The 20,222-nt window shown below is 44.3% G+C and overlaps 1 protein-coding gene and 1 non-coding gene across 6 annotated transcripts in view; both read right to left on the bottom strand.

Moving 5' to 3' along the window:
• Nucleotides 1–20,222, bottom strand: part of KIAA1549L (KIAA1549 like) — a 289,877-nt gene that overhangs the window by 204,389 nt on the left and 65,266 nt on the right. The gene's annotated exons all lie outside the window — the stretch shown is intronic.
• TRNAP-AGG (transfer RNA proline (anticodon AGG)) lies at nucleotides 13,807–13,882 on the bottom strand. Its single transcript has one exon. It is a non-coding gene; the product is annotated as a tRNA-Pro (tRNA).

Genomic DNA, 20,222 nt, shown 5'->3' with positions numbered 1-20,222 from the left:
ACCAGGCAGGACTTCATTTGAACCACAGGTCTAGCGTTTGCTGACTGTGGATGCTTGAGCAAGTTACTTTACCACCTTGGCACTGTTTCTCTATTGTATAAAAAAGAATACAATAATATCTGCCCACAATATTATCATAAGGATCAAATGAGACGGTGCGTATAAGCTGCCGAGCGAGGTTCTGGCACTAAACAAACGTTCCTCTGCCCCTTTCAATGCCCCTCCCTCCTGGCACACTCAGAGTGTTCCAGAAATACAGCACAAGGAGAGCCCCGCGAAGTGGAGGTCCCAGACTCGCACCTGAGACAGAGTGGAAGACAAACAACCCGTTAACAATGGGCAGAATTGGCCAATCGTCATTCCAGCAACTTCCAAGTCATTAAATAGCAGAAATTTAAAATGACTATAAACCAAGGAAGGTAAAACATTTAGGGAAGGTGTCACATAAAGTAACACAAGATGACATAAAACAGACTTGCCTAATCATGCTCAGCCAAGCAGAAAGAGGTTCAGACTGTCTGGGACCAAAAATTATCAACCAGAAAAATAATCATTGATTTCAACTGAGTCACTTTTTCAATGGTGTCCCTGGGATTACATCATTTCTTTTCCTCTGGTACAAGGACATGTGGGAATGGACTTGATTGTTCTGTTGCCTGAGAGGCTGGTATTATTTCTGGTTGGTTTCAACTGGCGGTAGTTATAATTAATGCATCTAACAACACTAGTTTGGGCCCTGGCCAGTTGGCTCAGTGGTAGAGCGTCGGCCTGGCGTGTAGAAGTCCCAGGTTCGATTCCCGGCCAGGGCACACAGGAAAAGCGCCCATCTGCTTGTCCACCCCTCCCCCTCTCCTTCCTCTCTGTCTCTCTCTTCACCTCCCACAGCCGAGGCTCCATTGGAGCAAAGATGGCCCGGGCGCTGGGGATGGCTCCTTGGCCTCTGCCCCAGGCGCTAGAGTGGCTCTGGTTGCAACAGAGCGACGCCCTCTAGGGGCAGAGCATCACCCCCTGGTGGGCAGAGCGTCACCCCTGGTGGGCATGCCAGGTGGATCCCGGTCGGGCGCATGCGGGAGTCTGTCTGACTGTCTCTCCCCGTTTCCAGCTTCAGAAAAATACAAAAAAAAAACAAAAAACACTAGTTTGTTTGTTTTTTCTGGATTCATTGACACTGGCTTTCCAAAGGGACTACTAACAAAACAATACAAATAAAATTGAAATATAAGGGATGAGTCAACAATAATGAGGATAACTATGGTTCCTGGGGCTGAGTGTGAAAGAAAGGTAATGATATTCACATGCTAGGTGATGTCTATGCTACCTCATGTAGTTCTTATAATAACCCAATGAGGAAGATACCATATTTCAATAAATAATGACATCCTTAGGAAAGAAGCTGCCAATTAAACAACAAAACAGTTTGATTTGGGGGATGTCAACATACCAAGAAAAATAAAGTATGGCTGAGAATCAAGGAAACATGGTTTTACTGCCTCTATTTTATAAGTAAAGAAACTGAAAAACAGGAAAGTTAAGAAAGTTGCGGCCCTGGCCGGTTGGCTCAGTGGTAGAGCATCGGCCTGGCGTGCAGAAGTCCCGGGTTCGATTCCCGGCCAGGGCATACAGGAGAAGCACCCATCTGCTTGTCCACCCCTCCCCCTCTCCTTCCTCTCTGTCTCTCTCTTCCCCTCCCGCAGCGAGGCTCCATTGGAGCAAAGATGGCCTGGGCACTGGGGATGGCTCCTTGGCCTCTGCCCCAGGCGCTAGAGTGGCTCTGGTCACAGCAGAGTGACGCCCTGGAGGGGCAGAGCATCGCCCCCTGGTGGGCAGAGCGTCGCCCCCTGGTGGGCGTACCGGGTGGATCCCGGTCGGGCACATGCGGGAGACTGTCTGACTGTCTCTCCCCGTTTCCAGCTTCAGAAAAATACAAAAAATAATAATAATAATAAAATTTAAAAAAAGAAAGTTGCTAAAGGGCCCTGGCTGGTTGGCTCAGTGGTGGAGTATCGGCCTGGCATGCAGGAGTCCTAGGTTTGATTCCGGCCAGGGCACACAGGAGAAGCGCCCATTTGCTTCTCCACCCCTTCCCCTCTCCTTCCTCTCTGTCTCTCTCTTCCCCTCCTGCAGTTAAGGCTCAATTGGAGCAAAGTTGGTTCAGGCGCTGAGGATGGCTCTGTGGCCTCTGCCTAAGGTGCTAGAATGGCTCTGGTTGCAACAGAGCATCGCCCCCTGGTGGGTGTGCCAGGTGGATCCCGGTCGGGCACATGCGGGAGTCTGTCTGACTGCCTCCCCGTTTCCAACTTCAGAAAAATACAAAAAAAAAAAAAAGAAAGTTGCTAAAGGTCATGGATTAGGAAGCTGAAGAATCAGGTTCAGAACTCAAGCATCTGATGCGAAAGGGACTAGGCTGAAAACACTGTTTCCTAGGGACGAGTTTCCTGGCAGCCATGATAAAAATAGACTTCGGTTGAATTACATAATTTTTACTATTTTGGAAGAAACACAGTATCTTCTCAGAGAAACTAAAGCTATTCCTAATACAAAACTCAGATAAAAGTTTCTTAAAGATATTACATAGGTGGTAAATCGCTGATGGTTTTGTTGAAACCTTCGAAAACCAATTAGAAAGTTTAAACACCCAACTCAATGACAATAATTTTCCATCACTAAAGTCATATGGTCTAAGAGTGTCACCTTCTCCATAGTCTACTACAATCCACGGAGCTAAACACGTCCAGAGAAATAGAAATATGCTCCCTAAATTATCTTCCCATCCAATTTTCCATCCAGTTTTCATAGACAATTGGTTTATTAGATGGTTCAAGATATTCTCCAGCAAAAGCCTGAGGGAAGAACTCTGCTGATTGATAAATGTAACCCACACAGTGATTCACTCACAGATTAGGAACTGGCCAGGCACCAAATAAGCCAGACACTCTTGGAGATTCAGCATCCACCCTCCTCTTCTCCAGAAAGAGTCTCCACAGTGCCAGGGTCAGCATGGCAGAGGCTTAGCTGTCATGAGCCAGCAAGAAGGAAGCGGACACGTTCCTCAGCGCTGTATCCTGATGCAGCTCTGGAGTTAACCGCCTGGATCCTGAAACCAGCTCTCCTACTCATTTGCTAGGTGATTCCACACAAGTTGAGCAATGTCTTGATTTCTCAATTACTACATCAGCGAAATGAGCATCATCATGCTATCCACCTCCCAGAGCTGCTGTAAAAACATAATGAGACAATGCGCACACGAGACCCAGGATGTCTGGCACATGGTGAGCACTCTGTAAGTGATTTTATTATTTGCGTGGATTTTGTTTTAAACCGTATCATTTATTTAGCAATTGTAGCACTTGGGGCCTTTGGGAGAAAAGGTTGCACAGGTATGAACCAGTTTGTTATTCGAGCATGCAGTAGGGTGAAATGCCTGGGGACGAGCAGCAATAACAAGACACAGCAAACTCCGACAAGATGCCGTTTCCATGATCCTGGATGTCCTGTGTTGAGGGAGGCAGCCTGGCATATGGGAAGAACCGAAGTTTAGAATCAGGCCTTTGTTCAAATCCCAGCTCAGCACTGACCTGCTGTGCAGTTTAGGGCAGGCTGGTTAACCTCTTTGTATCTCATTTATAAAATGCAGATGTTATCACCGGGCATGCGGTGTTGTTGAAACAAATGGGAATAATATGTATAAAGTTCCTGGCACCATAGATGTTCAATACATACTAGATAGCATTATTATAGGGGCCTATGGAGTTTTCTTTTTTTAATTTAGTTATTCATTTTAGAGAGGAGAGAGAAAGAGAAGAGGGGGAGGAGCAGGAAGCATCAACTCCCATATGTGCCTTGACCAGGCAAGCCTGGGATTTCGAACTGGCAACCTCAGCATTCCAGGTCGACACTTTATCCACTGCTCCACCACAGGTCAGGCCAAGTTTTTTTTTTTAAGTATCAAATTTCCTATTTATTGAAACAGTTGTCTGTAGGAACGTTGTTTCTTGAAAACATAAAGTACAACTGATTAGTCTTTAGCGGTACAAAATTATATATATGGGGAGGAAATCAACCCTTCAACTCAATTTTAACACTCATCTTTTTTTTAAACCTGTCTTTAAATACCCCAGCAAAGCAATTTCACTGTAAAAAAAAAGAAAGAAAGTTGAGATTAAATGAAAGAAAAGTAATCTCCCATAATCCCACTGTGCAGAGATGACCATACATGGCATTCTGGTGTCTTCCTTTCCAGAATGTTTTTCTCTGCGTGTCAGCATATGCACTCAGATCCATTTTCAATAATCCCATACAGCAAACACCAGAAACCTCATTGCTCTGAGGATCATCTCTGCCTGTACCAATCTTTTCAAGGAACAAAATGTAAATGCTTAAGAGGGTTTTTTGTTTACGTATTTATTTAGCTGGAGCACATAGGGTATGGGAATTCTTTTTAACTAAAAATACTTTGCCAAGGCCTACAGCCTACCAAATATGCATAAATCTCCCTGTGACCAACAGTATGTAACCAGGTACCAATCAGACAAATGCACACATGTTCACAATAAATGCCCAAGCCAAACAGATTCAGTATTCGTGTACTCAAGCAAGCTCAAGACCTGATTGGCTGTCTCAGCACTCTCATACCACGCGGTATCTTATAACCAGTAGTTGGCTCCTTTACACCAGGAACCCATTAACCCACCCTTCATATACACACACACACAATGAAGTGAGCCCAACAAATAGAATTTCTTTTCCATCCCCTAGCCCCATCCTCACATCAGCAGGCAGCCATTTTGGTTGGACTATGTGGGCTGATTGGTCCTGGAGCACTTCAAAGCCAAATGAGTGCATGCGAGCCACTTCCTCCACACACACCTCCTACAGCCTCTGTGTTCCCACCCCTCTCATCAAGCAGTACTCCTGAAAAGCCAATTTTCTAATTCTACTCCAGTGTGGCCATAGTCCCTCGCTGGAGCCTGCGAGCACCTGGAAGTGATTATTTGCTATGTTCGGGAGATGCAGGTAGCCCCATCATAGGTAGCCATGATTAGTGGGTATGTACTCATACATCTGAATCACTTTCTTTGAAAGGAAGTGCTCCCATGAAGAGTAGGGAGTATGGCGGGGAACATACAAGATATTCTATGGATTGCTATGGGAGAAAAGAAATAAAGACAAAGTAAGCAGTGGGACAAAGGCTATTTCTACAAGCTGAACAAGAGAAAAGACTGCCGGATGGTTCCACGGAGGCCATGAATCAGCATCAGTGCTCCATAACCTCTAGGACACTGGTTTTTCAACTCCTTGCCCCTTTTATAGGGAAAAATAAAAAGTCATATGTTATGCTGCTAATAAGGCATTGTTCCATCAAGCAAGCCCTTCTGGGCTGAGCATCCTGAGGCAAGGCTTATATGAGACAGAACATAACCAAGTCGCCAAAGGCAATGTAACATTAGAGAGCAGATCTGTTCGGTAATGGTTCCACATGTGTGTGATCATTTCCAAAGGGGCTGACACAAAACACCCTTCAGAAAGACCTGCTGTGCCCCCCTCCTGTCCCTAGAGCACACACAGGCAGATGGAGGAAGCAGACCTCTGACGGGGTGGAGTCGGAGAACGGTTCAAATGAAGACAGATGTGAATCCCACCTCCACACCAACAACGTTAGAAATAGCTATATCTGAGCTAAGTGGGTGAAGCCCAGCATCCTTTAACACTATTATCAACTCAAGCTGCTATAAAGTTGAAACTCTCCACTAGGATCCAAATGTCCAAATTTATACATACAGCCCATTTTTAAAGCCCAGCTCACAGCAGCTGGTAATTACAATCAAAACAGGGGAAATGAGGATTATAAAAGGCAATGTAAGTAATAAACATGTCGTTTAAAAGCTTGAAACTCTTCATCTTGTTTCAAGCTCCTACCCTCCCAACTATCACTTTCAGATGCCACGGTTTCCCAAAATCTAAATCTTGTGCTCTCAAGTTTAACATTGTTAATTCTACATTTTCCCTAAACCGACATAGAACTTCCCTTGAGGGATAAAAGCACCTGTTCAGTCAGCACCTGAAGCCCTCATCCCAAATACAGCAGGACAGCGACACCTGTCACTTGATCAGCATAATTGTTAGTAAAAAGCACATCTGGGTAGAGGCCACTTGTCCTTTTTCTTTCATCACCTTTTTTTTCAGATGTCTATGCTCTGAATACTACCAGCCCTGCAAACAGGGCCCAGCAGTGATTATTTTCAAGTCCTGCTCTGTGCTAGGCAGCATCTGTGAGCATGCAAGGCAGGCCCACGACCACAGCTCCCCTCCGATATCCTCATCTCCCTACTTGCAGCTGGTTCTATCTCACTAAACTGTGCCTTCCTATCATTGAAGGTTTTGCCGAAAGTTCATCTGATTCTTGGATCTCTTCCTAATTAGGGTGCTTTTCTAAGTAATCTAGAGCTATCATCTATCCCCTATGACCTGAAGCCATCCAACCGCCCAAATTAATGTGCTTACCTTCCGTCCCACTCCTAACATTTGCAGATCCTGAGGCAAGAGTACAATGGAGGTCCACACGCTCTAAATGTAAATATTCAGAAGTTATAAATCAAGCTGACAAGTTACTACATAAACTATGTCCTATCCTGGCTTAATGCTGATTCCTTCATAATGACCTAGAAGGCCAGCATCAAATACAGAATTCTTACTGGCCCTTAGCCACCGGCGCTCAGCGGGCCCCATCTTACTTTCCCATTAGCACAGCGGCCTCAAGTGGATGGAAAGGCTGTGACCCCTCCATCTCAACCACCTTAATCAGTCATGTCTTTGTCATCTCTTGGGCCTATGAGTGCACACACTGGTGGCACAGTCTACCCTTGGGAGGAGGGAACGGGGCCCAAACAGGCCATGGAGGTAGACGTGGAGAGGGAATTCCAGGATACTGGGCACCCAGAGGATGACACGTGTTCTAGATGCTAAAGGAATGGTGTGGACTCTGGGTGGCCCTGCTTATCATCTGTCCTCATGGAGACATGCCGACCAAGGAGAGCTAGAGTGGGGTCCCTATTGTCCAAGCCTAAAGATGGTACAACTCATCTTTCTAGGTATATTCTAGTCCTCTCTCAGAACCTAGCTCAGAAGAGATCCCTGTCTCACAGGATCTTCCCTGACCACCCCCCTTCCAAATCCAGCACACTCAATAAATGCTTACAAAGTAACTGCTGTGGAAACACCGGGGTGAGCATGGATTACCTGTAATACAGACTGAGCTTTTGTTTATCAGTATATTCTCTCAAAAGAGATTTAGATCCCTGTGAGCCGCATTCTACCAAAATGCTATGAGGTCCTGGGTTCATTACCAAGCATACGGGAATCGGTTCGCGGCTGAGCCATCTGTTAACTAGACGTCCCCCTGACTAAGGGGTCCAGCTCCTTTAGTAACAGGATGTTAAATGTCACTTTTTCTGTGGCCTCAGAGTTGTTGAGCTTCCACAAGGCAAAACCACTCAACAAATGCCAAGAACCTTCTTATCTTGGACCACCTTAGCAGGATCTGCCAAGAAACTGAGTTGCCAGTTTTGCCAGCTTGAGCCCACTACCCAGCTCCAGGCTCTAGAAGAGGGGCAAGAATTCACTGGGAGGGCGAAGCTATTTTCTATGGAGGAGAGTTATCAGTGTGCTGCATGTTTCAACACAACCCACCCGTTCCCCTGGAGAAGTTCTTTCCTCACTTGGAGAAATGTGGAGCCTGAGCAATGGGAGCCTCAGAGAACCCTCCAAAGCGCCTCACGATGAGCCAGCAATTGTGCACCTGCCAATCCAGAAGGTCCTGATATCAAACTACAACGTAAGGAAAGATCATTGCTCGCCCGTGACCCTTGACTTTCCCCTTCTACCCCCAATTCCCTTCACGACAGAAGCTAAGAGAAGAATGAGGGGAACAAGCAGCAGAAAGATGAAACCCATCAAACATCATCTCTTCCCCTGTGCCTGTTTCCTGTCCAAGGGAGACCTGATTTGGGGGGAGAGGGAGTTTTAATTGAATATTTTAAAATGGGTTTTTAAATTTTTAATTGGATTTTGATATTATATTGCACCAGCATTTTTAATACATGGGGAAAGAGACTGTTTATTATCTGAGAGTGGTTGGCAAAGCTAAGGAATTGAAAGGGAAAGATGTAAGGAAGAGCAGAGCTGTTCCCCACACGTGCCCTGCAAAGTTCAGCACGTTCAATAAACCAATCTATTTTCATTATCTCACATGTATAAAACACCTAGGTTGCTACAGGCACACGCAGACAGACCATTATGACATTTTTATGACCTCCTACCCCCGTCTCCAACAACACAGTGTCGGCTGCCCTTGGGGGAGAAATAAATTAGATCACCCGTTTGAGTTTTATAAGATGGAGAAAGTCATTGCGCGCTCCCTGCTCAAATTATAAGTTCCCTATGAAACTGATCTCAGTCTCTCCTCTCTTCGTTTTAAATCCACACGTATCCTGAAGACCACCAGCCAGCTACAGGGGAGGCCCCTGGTCAGTAATGAGCACCTTCATTGTCCCCATAATTCACTGCCCTTTCGCTTCTCCTAAGAGATGTTTTCGTTATCAACACCGTCACTCACAGATCCCACTGGTGAGCCGGGGAACACTCTTCCTCAGGCACACGACAGTGTTTCAGCTGAAATGTTCATGAAGAAGAAACATTTTTTGTTCCCTAAAATCTGTTTGGAAGACCTAATGGAGACATTTTCCCCCCCCAACTGCTTCCAATGTATAGCTTACAAAATGGACTCTCAAAAATAATGAAGATAAAGTATACCAATTACTTAGCACAGAATTAACCAAGGGCCTTGTGACCTCTGTGATTTTTCCAGAACCTTCTGTCCACTTAGAAAAACAAGATTCTCAGAAGCATCACATTTATAAATAACTTCTCTGGCTGCCGTAAATGATCCAGACAACATTTAAGAAAATCATTTCAGAAACAGCATTTTTCTGACTAGGATTTTAATAGCCAAGCCGAACTGGAATTCCAGTATGAAGTTAATTCAAATACTCAAACACCATAATCCAAACAAGAAACTAATACTGAAAGTGGCTATATGATTGCTTTAATCCCTACGTGAAGCCTTGCTTCCTCCTGACTTTCCATAGCAGTGATGTCAAGAGAATTTTCTGTAATGAGGGCCTGACCAGTGGTGGCACAGTGGATAGAGCATTGACCTGGGACACTGAGGACCCAGGTTCAAAACCCTGAGGTCGTTGACTTGAGCAAAAGCATCTGGCTTGAGTGCTGGTTTGCCAGTTTAAGTAAGGGTTGCCGGCTTGAGTGTGGGATCAGAAACATGACACCGTGGTCACTGGCTTAAAGCCCAAGGTCTCTGGTTTGAGCCCAAGGTCACCACTGGCTTGAGCAAGGGGTCACTGGCTCAGCTTAGAGCCCCCATTCTAGGCACATATGAGAAGCAATCAATGAACAACTAAACTATGAGTTGATGCTTCTTATCTCTCTCCCTTTCTGTCTGTCTGTCTGTCTCTCTTTCTCTCTCTCAAAAAAAAAAAAGAATTTTCTGTAATGATGAACATATTTTGTACCTGTGCTGTCCAATATTGGCCCTATTAGCCATAGGTGGTTGGTGGGCACTTGAAATGTGGTAGAGTGACCAAAGTACTGAATTCTTAATTTTATTTTAAGTTTAAACATTCATATATTATTATGGCTACCATTTTAGACAGTGAAGTTCTATAACATTTATTTTGTTGGCAGTCCAGAGATTCCCTTGGAGAATGAGTCTTTGTGGCTAACCAAGCTTTCTAGAAAACTAAGCAGCAATCACTAAACCTTTATTTTGCTCAATGGTCTTTTAACTTTATAAAGCAGCAATTCCTTTCTATCTTATTTCTCCTTTTTTTACAAAAGATATTTCTTCTATGACAATGCCAATACTTTAGGCATTAGGATGTCTTTCTAAAATGATTTAAGGGGGAAAAATACAACATATACCCATATACCTTCTTCAACAGCATCCACTGAGCATAATTTAATCTTTCCTGCCAGGTTCCAGGGTCATTGTTTTGAACACAAGATATCAGACTCAGAAGAAACACATCAATTACTATAATGCATCTTAATGCAATGAAGCCCTCAGGGTCACTGGGCTCTCTGGGACTATTTAAGCCTACCCTAGGCAGAGATTTTTATAGCTTTCTGTCACATCTGTTGCCTAGCTATTAATGTCAAACCCTATTACTGTCAGGGTGTCTACCTATATTTATGTGTTGCCTCGCTTGTTTCAGAAAGGTAGTTGCCTGTGTCAATGGTAGCCCCTTCTCCCATCTCATTTGTTGCCTTTGATTTGCTAACAGTGGGGTGCTAGAACTAGAGTTTGTTAGAAATGTTTGTAAAAATATAGATAGATGATAGATAGATAGATAGATAGATACAATATCAAAGGGCATGAAGATTCTCAGTAAACTTGTTCTAATGCCAGGACTTCTTTATATCAAATTCATCAGCTCAGAGCCTTTTCTGATTATTGGTTGGTCCCAGGCAGACAGCTTGCATAATAGCAACTTGCAGATAGGTCATGTCTTAGCTCAAAGGGGTCCTGTTCTTGCCCTTAATTGTAATTTACCTTTTTATTCAGTACTTTTTTGTCTCCCCTAATAGAATGTAAACATTTTGGTAAGGAGAAATTAAAAACAAACAAACAAAACTCAGGATATAGAGGGAGGGGAAATGTGCTTCTCTTATTTGTAGTCCCTATAATATTTTGCCTGGCACTATTCACCTAGAAAAGATCAACTGAATGTTGGATAAACTAACACTGTTTTCCTTTTGAGTTTATTTTCATATGCTTAAGCATAATAAAAATCCCTTTCAAAGTTAAACATTACTTATGGCAGAAGCTGCAGGTACTCAACAATAATTAAGTATTAATATTTCTTAGCAATTTTATCTGACTTTTTAAGAATTTAAATTAAATTTAACCTTCTTGGTCATATTCATCTATATTCATGATATGATCACATGCCTGTCACCTCTGACAACTCCTGATTTTTGAGCCCCAAAAGATTCTAGAATTCCCGAAACAAAACAGAACTGAACTAGTAAAATTCCAGAAACAACCTCAATCTCTAGGACCATCTCTCCAGCATCCCAGCATATGGGGGAACAATTACATCTCTGTTCCTAGATACCGTTTTCCTACTAATGAGGCCTAAGAGTGAATCAGCAATTTTAGCCAGCCACATCACATTGCTGACTCATACATGAATTTGTGATCAACTAGTAGCTCCCCCCTAGGACAGCCTTACTTCAATCATTACTACCCTTCATTCCCCACCCTGGCCAGTCTTCCTAGAATTTGGAGAAAGCCAAAACTAAAACCCTCTCCAGAAATATTTTGAGACCCTCCCATCCTTACAGATGTTCTTTCCAGAAATAATATGACTCCTCCACAAAATCTCAAATATTCACAGCTCTGCAATTCTCTGACACGCTCGCTATCTTGTTTTCTTCATCTATCCTGTGACATCTGCAAGGATCCAGCTACGACCCAAAGGAGCAGTGCTATCCTGTGTGAGCCACTCTGGGAATGCATGTGGCTTCCCAGGATGTAATCAAGACTCATCAAAAGAATCTTGAACGTGCACGTCCAGCCGGAAAGATTTCTTTTTAAATGTAAGCACGAGTCTATCCTGGCCAGGTGTGAATCACCAGGATGGGTGGTAGGAAGCCTGCAGGAAAAACTCCCACTTCTGCCCTGGCCGGTTGGCTCAGCGGTAGAGCATCGGCCTAGCGTGCGGAGGAACCGGGTTCGATTCCCGGCCAGGGCACACAGGAGAAGCGCCCATTTGCTTCTCCACCCCTCCGCCGCGCTTTCCTCTCTGTCTCTCTCTTCCCCTCCCGCAGCCAAGGCTCCATTGGAGCAAAGATGGCCCGGGCGCTGGGGATGGCTCTGTGGCCTCTGCCTCAGGCGCTAAAGTGGCTCTGGTCGCAACATGGCGACGCCCAGGATGGGCAGAGCATCGCCCCCTAGTGGGCAGAGCGTCGCCCCTGGTGGGCGTGCCGGGTGGATCCCGGTCGGGCGGATCCCGGTCGGGCGCACGCGGGAGTCTGTCTGACTGTCTCTCCGTTTCCAGCTTCAGAAAAATGAAAGAAAAGAAAAAACAAAACAAACAAAAAAAAAACCTCCCACTTCTTCAAAAGATTAGACGGAGGTTTTGACGCCACCGCCTATCTCATTCAACCCAGCCTCTGGGTCTGTGCAAAGCAGGAAGATCCGTCAGGGGAAAAGACACTCAGAAAGGGTTGAGAAGCCCTCAGAGAAATGCTCAATGCGCTGAACTACAGGACAAGAGGTAAAACCAGGTCATCAATATCTAATCACCACAAGGTTTCTAGTGTAGGCAAAGATTAAACAAACTTCCCCTCCACAGATGGGCGGTTATGATGGACATCTTTTTCCTGCAGTTTCTTCCCTAACAGCACTGACTCCCTGGATGTAAGGAGAAGAACAGGACAATGAAGGGATTATTGATGTGAGCGAGCTGGGTAAATGAAGACTTTTTTTTTTTCTTTAAAAGTCTTTAAGTTTGGGGTCTTTTTTTTTTCTTCTTTAAACTAAAGGAGATATTCTCTTTTATTGGGATCTTTGATTTAGAATCAGCACACTGGGAAAAGCATTGGTTTCTGGAGGCAGACAGACTGAGAGCTAGCTATGTGATCTTGGCCAAATCACTTGACTTCTTGGCTCCAGTTTCTTCAATGATATTGTGCCTAGGACTAGTGGTGGGCATTCAATAAACGATAACTAATTGCTCTTGAACTCTACAGGAGACCCAGAGAAGTATAAGGAAGGAAGCAGAGGCTGGCTGTTTGGAGACTGTCTAAGGAGGAAGAAAGTCCTTGATTCTGAGGTTTTTCCCAGATGGTCCAATTTGGTTCCTTCAGCTGGGATAAGTTCTGGAGAGAAGCTTGGTCTACTTCCACTGAAACAAGCTGATGGGTAGGAAGGAGACTCTTCTGTTTTCTCCCAGACAAGAGCAGAACAACAGTTCCTCAAATTACCCTTCAGCTACAAAGCAAACAAATCAGATACCCAAGTAGAGGCTGAGCAGAACACATGGTGATAAATTTGCATGGTGTATGCAGTACACAGAAATAACGTAGGGGGAAGGGGCTATATGTTAGAGGAACTTCAGAAAAATAAACACTGCTCTTTATGTGCCTGTGGATGCTTATAAATATATCCAGGTTGGTTTTTTATATTGTCCTCTTATAAAAAGTTAAACGTTGTGCACATAACACTTGATGCTTCCCCTGGGGCAACTTCCACTTTTAACTTTGAAAAATCTATTTGCTTATAAATTTCACCTACCCATCTAAGGCTATAAATTTCTTGAGGAAAAATTTATGTCTTCTTCCTTTCTGAATCCTTGGTGAACTGCACACATAGTAGGCCCACACAGGCGACTGTTGGAAAGAAATTTATTTATTTATTTTTGCATTTTTCTGAAGCTGGAAACAGGGAGAGACAGTCAGACAGACTCCCGCATGCGCCCGACCGGGATCCACCCGGCACGCCCACCATGGGGCGACGCTCTGCCCACCAGGGGGCGATGCTTTGCCCATCCTGGGCGTCGCCATGTTGCGACCAGAGCCACTCTAGCGCCTGAGGCAGAGGCCACAGAGCCATCCCCAGCGCCCAGGCCATCTTTGCTCCAATGGAGCCTTGGCTGCGGGAGGGGAAGAGAGAGACAGAGAGGAAGGCGTGGCGGAGGGGTGGAGAAGCAAATGGGTGCTTCTCCTATGTGCCCTGGCCAGGAATCGAACCCGGGTCCTCCGCACCCTAGGCCGACGCTCTACCGCTGAGCCAACCGGCCAGGGCCTGGAAAGAAATTTAATGGCTTATATCTACAAACCTGAGGGTTTGGGCATGTGTGTGTATATGCATGCGCAGGCTGGTCTATCTTTTAAAACTACATTATGTTATTACTACCAGTAGAAGGAGCCTTCATGTTTTGGGGGCACTGGGCTCAGGGTATGTGTGGACCATGAAGAGTAACTGAAGATTGGGAAGCTGACAGAATAAATGGAGGCTTAGAGGCCAGGCTCCTCAGATTTGCATGTGGGAATGGCCAGCTATGATGAGTCACACCAATAAGATTAGGAGAAGTTTGGAATTCTAGCTGCCCAACACAGTTGAGTTCCAGTTTCTTCATCATGTGGTCAAGGACACCAGGGTCCTTCTAGTTCTTTGTGAAGAAAGCCTGCTCTGATAATTGTTTGTTTTTTGTGAAAGAGACAGAGAGAGAGAGGGGGACAGATAGGGACAGAGAGGCAGAAAGGGAAAGAGATGAGAAGCATCAATTCTTTGTTGTGGCTCCTTAGTCTCCTTAGTTCATTGATTGTTTTCTCTTATGTGCCTTGACCAAGGGGTTCCAGCAGAGTGAGTGACCCCTTGCTTAAGCCAGTGACCTTGGACTCAAGCCAGGAACCTAGGATTTCAAGCCAGTGACCTTTGGGCTCAAGCCAGCAACCATGGCGTCATATCTATGATCCCACATTCAAGCCAGCGAGACCCTGCACTCTAACTGGTAAGCCAGCACTCAAGCTGGATGAGCCCACACTCAAGCAGGCGACCTCGGTGTTTCAAACCTGGGTCCTCTGCTTCCTAGTCCGACGCTCTATCCATTGTGCCACCGCCTGGTCAGGCAAGCCTGACCTGTTTCAATGAAGCTTAAGAGCTCCCTGTGGAGAGTATACAATTGTTATAACCCCGTCCAGCATACTTTTGGAAAACAGCAATCAGGGACTCTGTGCACCACTCAGCCTCTGTAGGGCTAAATATCTTTACAATGTTGGAGTTGAGCAAAGAACCCATAGGCTGTGCCTAGGATCTGGGCAGAGCTCTCCCGAGGGTTTTCTATGCTTGCGCCCGGACTGAAAGCCCAGACATGCCCCTCTTCATCCCAAGTGCTTGAGTATTAGATAGTTTTCTTATATTTGTCTTTCTTTGGCCTGACCAGGCGGTGGCGCAGTGGATAGAGCATCGGACTGGGATGCAGAGGACCCAGGTTCAAGACCCCGAGGTCACCAGCTTGAGCGCAGGCTCACCTGGTTTGAGCAAAGCTCACCAGCTTGGACCCAAGGTCGCTGGCTCGAGCAAGGGGTTACTCGGTCTGCTGAAGGCCCACGGTCAAGGCACATATGAGAAAGCAATCAACGAGCAACGGTGTCACAATGAAAAACTAAGGAGCCTCTCATCTCTCTCCATTCCTGTCTGTCCCTATCTATCTCTCTCTCTGACTTTCTCTGTCTCTGTAAAAAAATAATAATAAAAATAAAAATTAAAAAAATATATATATATATTTGTCTTTCTTTGTTTTCAAGATAAAGAAGTTTCTGAGGTTATAACTTGATGAGGTTTTCAGTTATCAGTCCCACTGAATCACCTATGAAATCTTCAGTGAAGGAAGAGCTATGGGCATACTGTCAAGCCACTGAAGCAGTGTGGCAAATAGCTATTTGCTCAAGACAAACATTGATGTATGGCTACTGGGTTGGCTAGAAGGCTGATTTCATCTGTTTTTGTCACCTATGTGTCTTTCCTCAAGAATCAGGCCTGGGAGTTGAAAATTGGTGAGCTGGTCAAATATTTAGAGCTTATTTTCAAGGCTGTCTCATTTTGTTCCAACCGTCTTCTTTTTCTTGCAGACTAGGACTTTATCTGACATGTCACAGAGTTACCTGGTTACCCTGAGTCAGGCAGAGATAGTGTGTCCACAAACCACCTGATGTTTGTGTTTGTGGTGGGAGGAAGATGCAACCATGAGGTCGGATGGAATGGTCAAGAGATGGTACTTCTTTTTTTTAACTGAGAGAAGGGGAGACAGAGAGACAGACTTCTGCATGTACCCCAACCAGGATCCACCCAGCAAGCCCCCTACCCAGCAATGCTCTGCCCATTTGCCCCCCTGCCTGTTGCTCGTTGCTCGTTAATCAAGCTATTTTTAGCACCTGCTCATCCAGGCCAACTTGCTCGAACCAATCGAGCCATGGCTGTAGGAAAGAAAGAGGAAGAGAGAGAAAGAAGGGGGGAGAGGGATAAGCAGATGGTCGCTTCTCCTGTGTGCCCTGACCGAGAATCAAACCCAGGACATCCACACGCAGAGCCAATGCTCTACCACTGAGCCAACCAGCCAGGAGATGGTATTTCAAAAGTACCAGGAGAAAGGCACATTGGCAGATATTTGCCAGGGCAAAACTCGGTTTGGTAGCTTTACATGCTCAATTGCCAATCACAAAGAGTCAAAAAAAAAAAAAGGTCATTTCTGGCCTTTCTTGCTAAGAACTAAGAGTTACAGGGTAGGAATAAATGTCCCCTCCTTGGTTCCACTGGTCTCCTTTGTTCAGCTCCACTTTGCTTTGCCCACTAACCTTCTCCAGTGAACTTTTAGTTAATAAATGAGCATCCTCCTCTCCCACTGGAAGCCATCACTCAATCAAGAAATTTTCTGGAAATTTGCTTTTCAGCATTTTTATCGTATGTTATCTCTAGGTATTCTTTCTCTAAAAAGTGTACTGATTCCTCACTCTTTTTTTAAAAAAAATTATATTTTACAGAGACAGAGAGTGAGTCAGAGAGAGGGATAGACAGGGACAGACAGACAGGAACGGAGAAAGATGAGAAGCATCAATCATTAGTTTTTCATTGTGCGTTGCAACATCTTAGTTGTTCATTGATTGCTTTCTCATATGTGCCTTGACCATGGGTCTTCAGCAGACTGAGTAACCCCTTGCTGGAGCCAGCGACCTTGGGTTCAAGCTAGTGGGCTTTTTGCTCAAACCAGAAAGAATACCTAGAGATAACATATGATAAAAATGCTGAAAAGCAAATTTCCAGAAAGTTTCTTGGTTTTAAACTTACTATAAAATAAGAATACATGTTCATTATTGGCATTTTGGGGGGGTGGATGAAAAGTAGAAGGAGAAAAAAATATTCAACTTTTTATTCCAATTTAAGATCAAATTTCAGTTCCACAATTTTAGTAGACCCAAATATTAATTGACTCTGTAACAGTTGAAAATTTATTCTTTGATTATGAACATTTACATTGCTAAGTGTGGGTAGGGGTGGGTAACAAGAAAAAAAAGCTGTAGTGAGTTACTAAGAAAAAAATGCGGACCAGAAAAAATTCTCGGGACTAAGTTGCTGCTACAGTTTTCAGAGGTTTTGATACATTCAGATTACCTGAACATGGCTGACACTGAGGACAAATTTCATAAAGAGTACTTGGAAATCTATGAAGGTTTCCTCTTTCCTCTGAGCAGCTGTTTCCTGAATTTCGTATATACAAGGGACAAGCAGAGGGCACAAGAAAGTACTTTCAAGCATGCTAGCATTTATTTTTCAAGCCACTGAAGAAGACTAGGAATAAAATAACCTAAAACAACTGTCAAGCCTGGTTCTAGCAGTAGTGTAAGTAATATCTAACTCAACATACCCTCATCGCAGACCTGCAACCTCCTTTACAGTAAAATATCCTGAACCACGACTCTATCCAATACCACTGTGACGTTAAAAATACCTTCAAAGTCAAGAGATGCCAAAAACTACATCTCATGTCTAGTCTATAGAGAAAACTAAATGTATTGCCACTGCCGCAAGGAAATAAATTTTAAAAGCTAAATGCATACAGTATTGAGGATAAGGTTCAAGAATGGGAAGGAACTCTGGTATTTGTGTTTCTGAGTCTACATTTATAGCTAGCACATTCAATACCTATCAACCAGTGGAATTTTAAGTTCAGAAGTATCTGTAAAAGATGTTTCCTCTGCTGTGTTTTTTTTAAATAAATGATTATATAAGAACAACTTCTGGAAAATGCTTTTCTTACCTTGTGTTTATATAATCACTTATTTAAACACACACACCCACACACACACATCTAGAACTGTGACCATGCTCTCCTATGTCTCCATTCCTTTGCTCATAAGACTTCCTCTGTCTCAAATGTTCATTCTTAGCTCATCTGCCCGCAAGCTCGTACAACAAGTACTCTGCAAAGCTTTCTCTAACTACCTCTGTTTCCAACTCAGGAAGACTCCTGACCATTTCCTCCCTTCAAGTTCCCACTGCATCCTCTGCATACTTCTATCACCTCTTTTCACTCCTGCATTCATTCAACCACACCTTTAATAAGCCCTAATATGTGCCAAGCATTATTCAAGGCAATGTGTGTGTGTGTGTGTGGGGGGGGTTACAATGACATAAAGACAGACAAAGCCCCTGGAGTTTATATTTTTGGATTTTTATTCTAGAGATGAACACAAGCAATAAACATAAAATACAATATAATGCCAAGTAATGATTAGTGCTATGGAAAAAAAGCACTGCGTGTGCGTGTGCGTGTGCGTGTGCGTGTGTGTGTGTGTGTGTGTGTGTGTACACAAAACAGAAACTGTGCTGGTCATCTTCTTAAGAGGCTACTTGTTACATAGTCCAAATGAAATAACACTGATAAGCTGGCTGGCTGGCTGGGTGGGTAGGTAGATGGGTGGGTTGATGGATGGACTGACAGACAGATGCATGGAAACCCTAAACACCAAGCAGGTATCTTAGAGAATAAATCCTTAAAGAATGTGAGGTAGCTCCCTTTGATTTGTGAGGGCAAGTGCAGCTGTCACAATTTGTTTCAACTATCACTGCATCATTCTCATGCAGGCAGGTCAGTACTGACGTCATCCCCACATATATCTTCTTGCCTTTGCCCACCAAGCCTTTGCTCCAGGCCAACAGAAGTACAGCATGTTCCCAGGGTATACTGTGCTCATTCTTGCCTCTGTGCTTTGCCCTGGACATTCCTTTTCCTCATACTCCAAGCCCAAGTTCTCTTCCTTCAACATGGGCTCAAACTTGTCCTCCTCCTATCCTGGCAACACCGTACTGCCACAAGAAGCTCGCCGTGGTATATCTCCATCACAGCATTTTCCCAGTGATCACATTTCTTTCTCCCTGACTGCGATAGCCTGCCACTAAGACAGTCCACCAGGATTCCCTATCTCCTGGAACCCAAGCCTGTTTACAGTCCCCTGCCATACGGAATCAGGGCTGAGCTGTGAGACTGATAGAATATAGCGGAAGTAATGGTGGTTGGCTTCTGAGACTGTCATAAAAGGCATTGAAGTTTCTGGTTTGGCCTCTTGGATCGCTTGCTCTGGGGAAAGCCAACCACCATGTTGTGCAGTGCCATGGAGATGCTCATGTGGAGAAGAATCAACCTGCCAGTCATATGAGAGAAACACCTTAGAAATGCACCTTCCCAGCCAGGCAAGCCTTCAGATGGCTGCAGTTCTGATCAATATGTTGGCTCTGAACTCATGCAAAACCACCCAGACAGGCTGATCCTGAATTTCTGACCCACAGAAAGCTGTGAGAGGTAAGTAATGTCTTTCATGGTTTCAAGCCACTAAGTGTTAAGTGATTTGTTGCAAAGGAAGAGATAATTAATACACCAATTAACTGCTAAATTCTTTGAAAACAGGAACTATGTACCCACCCCTCCGCCCCGTACCTACAGCAGCACCTAGCACAGAGCAGGAGCTCCAAAAATGCTCAATGAATCCATGAATGTTTTTTTAAACTGACATTTATTGAATCCTGATTGTGTCCTAAGAACTTATATCCGTTATCTTATTTAACCCTATGAAATAGGAACTACTATCCTCCCAAAAAATTAACAATGTGCTTCAGTGGAAAGAGCTTAAACAACTTGCTCACAGTCGCAGAAGTGGCAAGCACTCAAGCCAGGAACTGAATCCAGGAATCGGAAGCCACTCTTAGCCATTATGCAAAATTACTTTTTTGGTGATCAGCCACCTAAGGAATAAGACCCATCTCATGCATCTCTGTATCCCACATGGAACAGAAAGCCTCAAGGATTAAAATGGAGTCAATGAATGAATGAATAACCGATTGAGCATGACCAGTCATCCCTTTCACACTTGATTATAAATCCTTTCAATAATTGACACAAATTATTCCTTACAGTCTTGATATTAACCAGCTTGTGTGTTCCTTCTGGATTAAAATCAAATTCTAAATATAAATCGAATTTCATTCCTGAAAGGCACTGTGAAATTCCACTGAAGCACTGCTGTTATTCAGCTTCTCTCTGATTTGCTCCCACCTACTGTTCCCACAGTTCCACTGGCTTTGTCTCCTC

Source organism: Saccopteryx bilineata, chromosome 1 (genome assembly GCF_036850765.1).
Source record: "Saccopteryx bilineata isolate mSacBil1 chromosome 1, mSacBil1_pri_phased_curated, whole genome shotgun sequence".
Classification (NCBI taxonomy): Eukaryota; Metazoa; Chordata; class Mammalia; order Chiroptera; family Emballonuridae; genus Saccopteryx; species Saccopteryx bilineata.
The sequence above is the reverse complement of the archived record's forward strand: the minus strand, read 5'-3'. Positions and strand labels throughout refer to the sequence as shown.